Below are 11410 nucleotides of genomic sequence, written 5' to 3' on the forward strand. Positions count from 1 at the left end.
TCTGAAGGTTGCCAGTTCGATTTCCGGCTGTGCCAAATGACGTTGTATCCTTGGGCAAGGCACTTCACCATACTTGTCTCGGGGGAATGACCCTGTACTTACTGTAAGTCTCTCTGGATAAGAGCGTCTGCTAAATGATTAAATGTAAATGTAACTGGAATAAGCTGTAAGTGGAATCCATCAAATGACATTGAAGACATGAGAGCCAGGCCCTCATCTCTGCTTCAGCCCCCTGTGGAGAAGGAACCTGCTCCAAACCAGCTGATTGGCAAAGACAGCACAATCCCAACATATGCTGGCATAATGGGGTAATCAATAGCTAACTAGGAGCTCCGGACCAGCCCAAATGACCCACATCTGATGAGAAGGCCCAGAGCTGTGATTGGCTGAAGGCAGATGCTTGAGAGAGAGCAGTCAGCCATCCCTTAGTGTGTGTCCTGTCTCAGTACGTCCCTCTGATGTCCTCAGCGTTGGTTGGAAAGTGACCTCTAGATGACCTCTGGCCTGGCTGGGGTCTCCATAGAGGCCTGGCTCAGAGAGATGTTTGACGCCGTGTTTTTGTGATAGTAACAGTCAAACATCAGAGGAATGTGTTGTGTTTTAGTGATAATAACAGTCTAACATTAGAGGAATGTTACTTCAGTCAGCTTCTTTTGGAAGGTCTCCCTAGTTTTGTTTATACAAATCCATCAAGACACCTGTTTTCATACATGATTGCAAAGTGATTAATAATTACCCTACAGCAAAAAGGTCACATCAGTTTGGTATGCTAGAGATGATTTTAAAACCTCATTTTCTGGTTCACTACCCTGTCTCTCCTTAGTGGGGTTCTGCTTCAGTCAAACAAATATAAGAATTTTTATCACAACTAACCAAGATTATCAAATTTCCTAAAAGTTTCATGACAAAATGCATCAAAAAAGTGTCAGGTGAAAATCCAAACCTCTCTTCCTTTTGTTCTCAGGAGAAAAGGAAGAGAGGACGCAGCATGACAGAATAGTGATGTTTGTTCTAATAACATGTATTACCCCTAAATGCATACAAAATGTATGCAAAAAGCAAAGTGCTAATTTAGACCCTCCTTTCAGCACGAAGCGGATCTCCACAGAGTGTCTGAGATGGAAGTCTTTTATCGCTGGGATCTCTCTCACATCTGCTTGGACATCATGCCGCAGTCGCTAATTGCGCTAGCGGTCTCCATGGTGAGGTCTTGTGACACTGCCGTGGCGACAGCGGTAGAGGCGGCGGGAGGGACGCCTCACCTACTGGCAGAGCGTTAACGGGAACAACTATTTATAAATGCCTGCTTCTCCTGTACATCTGCTGGCTGGCAATTACAGCAGGAACCATGAGGGAGGAGGACTCTAGACGACTATAAACTTAGAGACCAGGGAATGGAACATGGACTGGGAGCACCTCTAGTGTGTTTGTGTGTTTGTTCGTGTGTGTGTATGTTCCTGTGTGTATTTGTGTGTTCCTGTGTGTGTGATACTGTGTGTGTGTGTGTGTGTGTATGTTCCTGTGTGTATTTCTGTGTGTGTTCCTGTCGGTGTGATACTGTGTGTGTTTGTGCGTTCCTGTGTGTGTGAGAGAGAGTGTGTTGAGTGTGTGGGCAGTGGGGTTTTGCTTAGCCTCACAAGGCCTCACAGCCCAGATGGCGTTTCTAAGCTGAGAGACCAAGCATCAATGCCAACTGTCAATCACTCCAGCCTGAGGGAGTCTGGCTGACCAGGCTGGCGTTCCACCAGAGACAGAGCGTGGCACTGGCTGCATTCGCCCAAGTCTTGGTTTGTGGCTTCTACAGTTTGGGGAAATTAAACACCTGTATCAAGACCTCCCAGGTGGTCACTGCAAAGATGTGAGTCAGTGGTGAGATTAGCATGGAGCAGATGGTGTGTGGCGTGGCATGGTATAGAGAAGAGTGTGTGTGTGTGTGTGTGTGTGTGTGTGTGTGTGATTGTGTGTGTGATTGTGTGTGTGAGAGCAAGAACTCTCACGAATTTCAAGGCAATATGGGAAATTAAAACTATTGACTTATTTCCTCTTTCAGAGGCAGCAGTGTGTCCACTGTGAAAAGAAAAGCAACCTTTGTCTCCTCTTCCTTTGAAAATTGAAAACCAATCACCTCTTATTATAATACTAAAACTGCCATGTTGTGAATCATTACATCTGAATGAATTGAACAAGTTAGAAGTATTTCTCAGTTTTGTCCTGGAACACTTTGCTTTTGTGTTAATATCCACGGGCCACACAGAGTATAAAAATGGCATGAATGAAGTCTTTGTTAGTTTGGCAGACTCGCTGATGGTTTTCAGTGGTCGCTGATGCATTAGAGGGTACGGCATCAATATGAAGAGGGCACTGTAGGATCGGACGTGTGGGATCTTAACTTTCCGATGCTGGCCTGGCAGCGTGATCTTCAGTTTGGGGTATGTTAAACGTCTGCTGGTGAATATGTACTTGAATCAGCATCAAAAGGGTATTTTTTCTCAGACAGTTTTCCACTGACACCTCCAGAGTAAGCTTTGGTGTATTTCAGCAAGTGCTGTACACTTTTATGAGCTCAAGGACAAGGTTACACAGGTAACATTTATTTGTATGTTTAGTACATAACTTTCAACTCCCAGCCACACTTTTTTTGTAAGGTAGACCACGTAGAATTGGAATTTGCACACTTTGAACTCTGAATTTGCTGTGTATAACAGCTTTGACATTTGCAGAAATACCTCTCCATTATACAGTCTCTACTCCAGACATTTTCTATAGTATCCCTCTCTCCTCCATGGTGCCCAGCTGACTTTCACACAGTCTGGCACCCCACCAAGAGGAGGCAGTTGGGGCGCCAAAAAAACCTCCTCGCTGGTACCTCCAACCCAAGGCCCAGGGTTAGCATGCTAACTTGTCTTCTGAGCCCACTGTGACCCATCTAAAAGTCATTACGAAGTCCACGCGAGCGGCCACGGTCTATGAAATCACGCCAGTCATCCGAGCTGAGACATTAGCGACATGAAAACCTCATTTTAACGTAGTGTGGAAGATGATTAAAGAGATTACCTTCCTGGCACTGGGTGCTAATATCACTGGCGGCGTGATTGGATGATTGACAGGTGGCATTTAGCCTGGGGGGAGCTGAGGAGTGAGGGAGGGGCAGGAGAGACGGCACCTCTCAATAATCAGAGCTCTCGTTCAGAGTGAAAGCCCCATCCTTTGTTCTAATTAACCTGTAGAATGAGTTCAGCGAACGCCACGCGGCCCCTGCCCATCCAGCGGGGCTACGGCACCAGAATCCTAATCGCCTGTGAATGGCGGGCTGGGGAGCTGAATGCCAAGAGGTTGAAGGTCTGCCGGGTGATTTTAAATAGCTTGACTATCCGGCCGTAGCCTCTCTGCCAACAGAGGCTCTGCATGCCGTTAGCATGCTGTTAGCGTTAGCATGCTGTAGACGTTAGCATGCTGTTAGCGTTAGCATGCTGTAGACGTTAGCATGCTGTTAGCATTTGCATGTGGCACTGGCGAGGCTGAGGTGAATGACCCTCGGACAGTAGCCCTGCACACACAGAGATTACTTTGTAGTGACGGGGAGGAGAAAACTGTGGTCTAATTCAGTCGAAGCATCCCATCTCTATTATAATATGATTATATATTATATTACATGAGCCCTGTGCGGACAGCAGATTATCTTTAACGTTGTACTTGTAACTTTTCTGTGTGGAGTAATTTTAAGGGTCTGGGATGGGTTAGGTTGTGTAACAGCAACACACACACAAACACGCCTGGCAATCTGAGTAGTTTTTATACTTTGATCAACCTTCCCTTCTCCCGCATACACACATACTCACACACACGTACACGCACACACGAGCGCATACACACACGAGCACGCACACACCTACACACACGCGCGCACGCACATACACACACCTGGCAGGAACTTTGATTTGCATAGAGCTGAGTATGACAGCATAGCCTTCAGCCATTACAGAGACCTTCCTCCTTCTCTCCTTCATCTTCAACTTTCTATTTTCCAAGCGGTAGCCGGGCTGAATGCCCTCTGCGTTTGAAAGCCTGTTTGTGCTTTTTGTCTGTGAACCTGCAGCTCAGTTCAGGAGCGAGAACAAGAGAACACACGCGCAGCTCACAGCAAAGCCTGAGGCGCCACAGTCGAGATGTTTGGGGGATTTTATTTTCCACCTCTCTCTGTTGTTGTTTCCCGTTGTTGCTTGTATTGTACACAAATAGAAGTGGGCCATGCAAGGTCTGAGGGGAGAATTCCTCAGGAAGAACACCAACATATCCAGCCGTGAGGACGAGTCGTTAGGTGTTTTGTTCTCTTCTGTTCCAACACAAGCACTCTCCAAACTCTCACCAACTCACACGCTCAAGTTCAGTCACACACACTTTTAAAGTCACACACACGCAGACACTCACTCAATCTCACACACACACCCATTCAAAGTCTCATACTCACACAAACGTATTATCATATTTCTTCATGAGTAAAATGTCTCTGTCGAGTGTTGTTGGCAAATAGTTGTGTACATAACCCCGGCATGCAGGCCATATCAGGAGCAGCTCTGCAAAGGCTGGGGTATTTACTGACTCGGCCGCCGGTGAGTATAGCGCTCTGGCAATCTAACGCCGGCCGAGTCTCGTCAGATTGAAAAGATGTATGGATTTAACCTGGCTCACCTCACTTTAACATTTCCACTTACATGCGTATTACCCAAGGCTATTATTGCAGTGCTGAACTTCCACAGAATGAGTCACAGAATTTTGTTCAATAGCCAGGGGCTCTCAGTATTGAGTGATATTACACAGGGCCAGACCTCAGTTGAATTTAATCAATGTACTTAGGTAAACTGCAGGGGGCTCAAACTGTTACTCTGACACTTGGAGAGAGAAACAATGTGTTCTCATGTACAGATATCAAATGTTGTTTGTGGGCAGTGGCTATATCAAATACTGTATGTGTTGTCTATGGACAGGAAAGAGAGACGTGGATCGAGGCCAGCACACTGAGCCAGCTACAGCAGTCGCTGATGGGAACCTTGCACTGTCTTTTGTTATGTATTGGCACAAATATATGTACTTTCGACTTACATTTACATGTATGCATTTAGCAGACGCTTTTATCCAAAGCGACTTCCAAGAGAGAGCTTTACAAAAGAGCATAGGTCACTGATCATAACAACGAGGTAGTCCCAAACATTGCAAGCAGCCAAAACATGAAGCATACATTGTGAAAAAACTAAACAAGTGCCAAAGGGAAGACTTATAAGAGCATGCAGTTATACACATTACAAATTAAAACAACATGACACACAAAAAGTGCAAGACTGTAGAAGAACAATCAACAGTAAAATATTTCACAGCAAGTACAAGAGTTAACTTCGTAATAACTAACCTATAAGAGCAGTGTTTGTGTTTGGCAGCGTTTGTGTTTGTGTCGGAACCGGAAGTAGCAGTGTTTGGCAGTGATTGTGTTTTTGTCTTTTGTTGAGCATATATTATTAATACTTCTGTAAAACATATAATTATTCATACTTGATACATATATCATGTCTAATAATTCAGGCCTGGAGGAGTGCTGCCGTGGTGCAGGGATTCAGGCCTGGAGGAGTGCTGCCGTGGTGCAGGGATTCAGGCCTGGAGGAGTGCTGCCGTGGTGCAGGGATTCAGGCCTGGAGGAGTGCTGCCCTGGTGCAGGGATTCAGGCCTGGAGGAGTGCTGCCGTGGTGCAGGGATTCAGGGATGATTGTGGAGAAGAGACATGTCGCTCAGGCTTTTTACATTAGTGATATTAAAGTGGCTTCTAATGCTGCCCTCTGGAAGAGAGCAGACAAATGCCGGGGAGGGGGGGAGGAGAGTGAAGTGGAGGAGAGGAGAGGGGAAGACAGGGGAGGAGGAGAGAGGGGAGAGAGGAGGAGAGTGGAGTGGAAGACAGGGGAGGAGGGGAGAGGGGAGGGGGAGGGGGGAGGACAGTGGAGTGGAGGAGAGGGGAGGGGGGAGGACAGGGGAGTGGGGGAGATGGGAGGGGGGGAGAGTGGAGGGGAGGAGGAGAGTGGAGGAGGGGAGAGAGGAGGGGGGAGGAGAGTGGAGTGGAGGAGATGGGAGGGGGGAGAGTGGAGGGGAGGAGGAGAGTGGAGGAGGGGAGGGGAGGGGGGAGAGGGGAGGGGGGAGGACAGTGGAGTGGAGGAGAGGGGAGGGGGGGAGAGTGAAGGAGAAGGGAGGAGAGGGGAAGGAATGGGAGTAGATGGGATGGGATGAGAGGGGAGGATTGTCTAAGCCCATATCCATCATGTGACTTGTTCACTGCCAGTCTCTCACATGCCCTTCCCCACACTTCCTCCCCCTAACGCTCTGTTGCTAACCCCTCCTCATCCTTCCACTCTGGAGGACCTACAGGACAGAGAATAACTCCCCAACACACACACACACACACACCTGCCCTCTGTAGCGGATTGTGTTGTTGGTGTGTTCTGGCTCAGTGTTCATCATTCATCCTCAACACTCCTCTCTCCGTCAATCATCTTCTTATCCTCCAGCATGTTCCTCTCTTCTCTCTCTCTCTCTCTCTCTCTCTCTCTCTCTCTCTCTCTCTCTCTCTCTCTCTCTCTCTCTCCTCTCTCTTTCCTCTCTCTTCCCTCTCTCTCTCCTTTCTCTTTCCTCTCTCTTTCCTCTCTCTCTTTCTTCTCTCTTTCCTCTCTCTCGCTCCTCTCTCCCTCCCCTCTCCCTTCCCCGCTTGCTCCCTCTTTGCTGACATCCCTCCATCTCTCTCCATCATGGAGAGCTGAGTCTTACAGAGTGTTCAGAGAGAGAGTTCCTCTGATGAGCTGAAGTTTAATGTGTAATGATGACTTCTAGGAAGTCAGGATGGGACAGCCAATGCAGGTAGACACCCCCCCACACACTCACACACACCCACACACACACTCACACACAACACAACACACTCAAACACACACACACACACACACATCATTGAATGCACTCCTCAACATACATTCACTTTCCACAGTCATGAAATGGACGGTGTTCCGAGAGCTAACATATCTGTATTATACTCACTTTACGATGTGATCTGAAGCGCTTGAGACATCTATTCATCCCTTTCTACCTAACCCTACCCCTACCCCTACCCCTACCCCTACCCCTACCCCTACCCCTAACCCTAACCCTACCCCTAACCCTAACACTAACCCTACCCCTAACCCTAACCCTACCCCTAACCCTACCCCTAACCCTAACCCTAACCCACCCTTCCTTCACTCATCCCATCACAAACTCCTCCCTCCCTCACCCCTAACTCCCTCACCCCTCCCTCCCTCACCTCCCTCCCTCATCCCTCCCTCACCCCTCCCTCCCTCCTTCACCCCTCCCTCACCCCTCCCTCACCCCTCCCTTCCACATCCTTCCCTCACCCCTCCCTCACCCCTCCCTCACCCCTCCCTCACCCCTCCCTCACCCCTCCCTCACCCCTCCCTTCCACATCCCTCCCTCACCCTTCCCTCCCTCACCCCTAACTCCCTCACCCCTCCCTCCCTCACCCCTCCCTTCCACATCCCTCCCTCACCCCTCCCTCCCTCCCTCCCTCACCCCTCCCTTCCACATCCCTCCCTCACCCTTCCCTCCCTCACCCCTCCCTCCACCATGTGCTGTGAGACAGGGTTCACCCCGGTCTCCCCTAAGAGTTCTCTTCCTCTACACCCCACCCCTGTCCTGATCCCCATCTGCCTCTCTCTTTCTCTCTCACATCTCTCCCCTCGCTCCCTTCCCCTCTCTTACCCTCTATCTTTCCCTCTTTCTCTCTCTCCCCTCTCTCTCTGCTCTCTCTCTACTCTCCCTTTCACTCTCTCTCTCTTTCCTCTTTCTCTCTCTGAGCCTTATAGAGGCGGTAGAGGCGGGGGCAGAGGTGGAGGCGAGGCAATACCTGATTAGACGGGCACATTCAATGGCGGCAAATCCATCTTGTAATAAAACGGGGAGATGGATTATTGCTTTCCCAGCCTGGGTCCAGATGCCACATCGCCTTTTCTCTCTCTCTTTCACTCTCTCTTTCACTCTCTCTTTCTCTCTCTCTTTCACTCTCTCTTTCACTCTCTCTTTAGCTCTCTCTTTCACTCTCTCTTTCACTCTCTCTTTCACTCTCTCTCCCACTCTCTCTTCAACCCTGTCTCTCCCTCTCTCTCTTCCACCCTGTCTCTTCCCCTCTCTCTCTCTCTTCCTCTCTCTCTCTTCCTCTCTCTCTCTTCCTCTCTCTCTCTGTCTTCCTCTCTCTCTCTCTTTATCTCTCTCTCTCTTCCTCTCTCTCTCTTTTCCTCTCTCTCTCTTTCTCTCTCTCTCTCCTGCTTTCTCCTGCTCTTCCGGCTCCTTATTGTGGTGCATAAATCCATTAGAGAGGAACAGACCTCACTTTGCTACTTATCTCCCATCTGTCTCAGCACACTGCAACATCACACACTGCTTTCCCCAGCAGGTGAGGAAGCCAGACAGGAGAGCAGCTTTTTACAGATAACATCTATTGACAACTGTCTATTGGGGAGTTTTAGTTGCGTGTGTTTTGAGTAACCTTGCTATCTCCTTATTCTGCTATCTTGTGCATCACTCTCTCCTCCCACCTCACAGCTCCTTCCTGCCCTCTCTCTCCTCCCACCTCACAGCTCCTTCCTGCCCTCTCTCTCCTCCCACCTCACAGCTCCTTCCTGCCCTCTCTCTCCCCCCACCTCACAGCTCCTTCCTGCCCTCTCTCTCCTCCCACCTCACAGCTCCTTCCTGCCCTCTCTCTCCTCCCACCTCACAGCTCCTTCCTGCCCTCTCTCTCCTCCCACCTCACAGCTCCTTCCTGCCCTCTCTCTCCTCCCACCTCACAGCTCCTTTCTGCCCTCTCTCTCCTCCCACCTCACAGGTCCTTCCTGCCCTCTCTCTCCCCCCACCTCACAGCTCCTTCCTGCCCTCTCTCTCACTCCCTCGCTCTGGAGGTACAGTACATTCCTGCTCAGTGACTTGGACTCACTGTCACACATGCAGATAAACACATGCACACTGGGTGTAACTTTCACACCTGTTCTTGTGTGTTGGGCCACAAGTGAGCGACCTGCATTGTGCAGCTGTTAGGGTTATTAGGGTTAGTGAGAGCTAGAGGCTCCCAAAAGAGGGAGGAGAGGGACACTGCAGACACCCCTGTACCCCCCTCTCCTCCCCCTCCCCCTCCCTCTCCCCCTCCCTCTCCTCCCCCTCCCCCTCCCTCTCCTCCCCCTCCCCCTCCCTCTCCTCTCCCTCCTTCCCTCTCCTCCCCCTCCCTCTCCTCTCCCTCTCTCTCCCTCCCTCTCCCTCTCTCTCCCTCCCTCTCCCCCTTCTCCTCTACCTCCCTCTCCCTCCCTCCCTCTCCTCCCCCTCTCCCCCCTCTCCTCTCCCTCCCTCTCCTCCCCCTCCCTCTCCTTCCCCTCCCCCTCTCCCCCCCTCCTCCCCCTCCCCCTCTCCCCCCTCTCCTCTCCCCCCTCTCCTCTCCCTCCCTCTCCTCCCCCTCCCTCCCTCTCCCCCCTCTCCTCCCCCTCCCTCTCCTTCCCCTCTCCCTCCCTCCCTCTCCTCCCCCTCCCTCTCCTTCCCCTCCCCCCCTCCCTCCCTCTCCTCCCCCTCCCTCCCTCTCCCCCCTCTCCTCCCCCTCCCTCTCCTTCCCCTCTCCCTCCCTCCCTCTCCTCCCCCTCCCTCTCCCCCCTCCCTCCCTCTCCCCCCTCCCTCCCTCCCCTACAGGACACGAGGCCTTGAGAGGCTTCCAGCTGAGATGTGCCCAGTACTTCAGTCTGGCTGAGGGAGGTTTTCAAAGAAAGACTTCTACCTTTAGTACCGTTAAGAAAATAAACGTTTGCTTTTTAACATTTGCGCGGCATCGGACCTTGGATCAGTTTGGTGGTTTATTTGAAGGTAGGGTCTCAGTCACAGTTTTGAAAGTCAAGCTGGAGTTGAGACTCACACACATACACACACACACATACACACCGACACACACATGCACACTGAGAACGACATATGGATTAGCCCCCTACACACACACACACATACACACACACATAGTAGGACAAAACACACACACGTAGCTCAGTGTGGTACTGGAGCTACGTGGAGTCTAGGCCAGGGGCGGAGCCAATGGAGGGGCACGGAGTGGCATGTGCCCCCCCTGGAATCTGATTGGTTCTCAGGTGCCCCCCCTATTTTCATTGGCTCTGAAGGATGTCAATCTCAATAAGAAATCATTTAAGAAACCTATAGCGATCTGCCTGGACAGAACATGACAGAAGTCATATATTCCCGCTTTTCCTTAAGGTTACACTCTGTGGACAGTGTAAACTGAGGTAGGTTTTGATGGTGTGTGTATATAGGATACATTATACAATATTATTTAAATCGCACATTCCCCAGATAGCACTGTTTTTATTGCTGAATTGGCCTTTTGTTACATTTTGCAGCATTACTGTAGGTTTTTCTTAGGACCCGCGCTCATTCTCAAGACAACCAGTTTAAATGTTAGCACTACACTGGTGGCAATGGGCTAGTCTGTTTACAGGTTAAAGATTTTGAAAGAATAGAGACGTAATATGAGTTGACAAGCTTATTATAATTTTGCCTCAGACAAATGCATTCTATTTGAAATTCTGCAGGTTTTTGTTGGAATTCTGCATTCGCATATTACGTTTGGGCCTGCTAATATCCCACTAAGAGTGAATGCGAGTTTCAACAGACATCCATATTCATACCTCCGTTAAGGCTCCGTGTCATATTTAGGGACCGGGGTAAAAGAGTAGACAGCCTGAATGCCGAAAAACCTAGCAGCCATTTGAATATACATTGATTCCAAATAAACATTGATTAATATGACTGAGATTAAATCAGCATATATACTTCTGCCACGGGGGTGCCACCCCTCAAAATCTCCTGCCCCCCTCTTGCCACCCCATGAATATTTTTCTAGATCCGCCCCTGGTCTAGGCACGCCCTGCGAGCCAGCTTTCCTCGCTACGCTAATGAGAGACTCTCTGAAGGAGAGGGAGGCTGTCTAGAGACCTGGAGAGAGTCAGAAGAGGAGATGGGAGGAGAGGAGAGGAGAAGAGAGGAAAGGAGAAGAGAAGAGAAAAGAGGGAGAAGAAGAGAGAAGAGGAGAGGAGAGAGGAGAAAGCAGCCGTGCTACAGGAGTCAGAAAGGGAATGGTTTAGGGAATAACACTTCTCAGAACCAATTAATCATCCATGAAAAAGTAGGATATTGTTTTATACTCTGTTAAGGGAAGAGAATTAAATAGAGGAGAAAACTGCCAGCCTCAGTTATTTTTTAAGTCCACTATCAGTGGTTCTGTTTTCGAGGATTTGGAACTGTTCTGTTTAAAAAGCAGCTTTATAAACGACCGCCAGCCCACACA

This window comes from Hypomesus nipponensis, chromosome 1, assembly GCF_054491055.1.
Source record: "Hypomesus nipponensis isolate SF chromosome 1, ASM5449105v1, whole genome shotgun sequence".
Lineage (NCBI taxonomy): Eukaryota > Metazoa > Chordata > Actinopteri > Osmeriformes > Osmeridae > Hypomesus > Hypomesus nipponensis.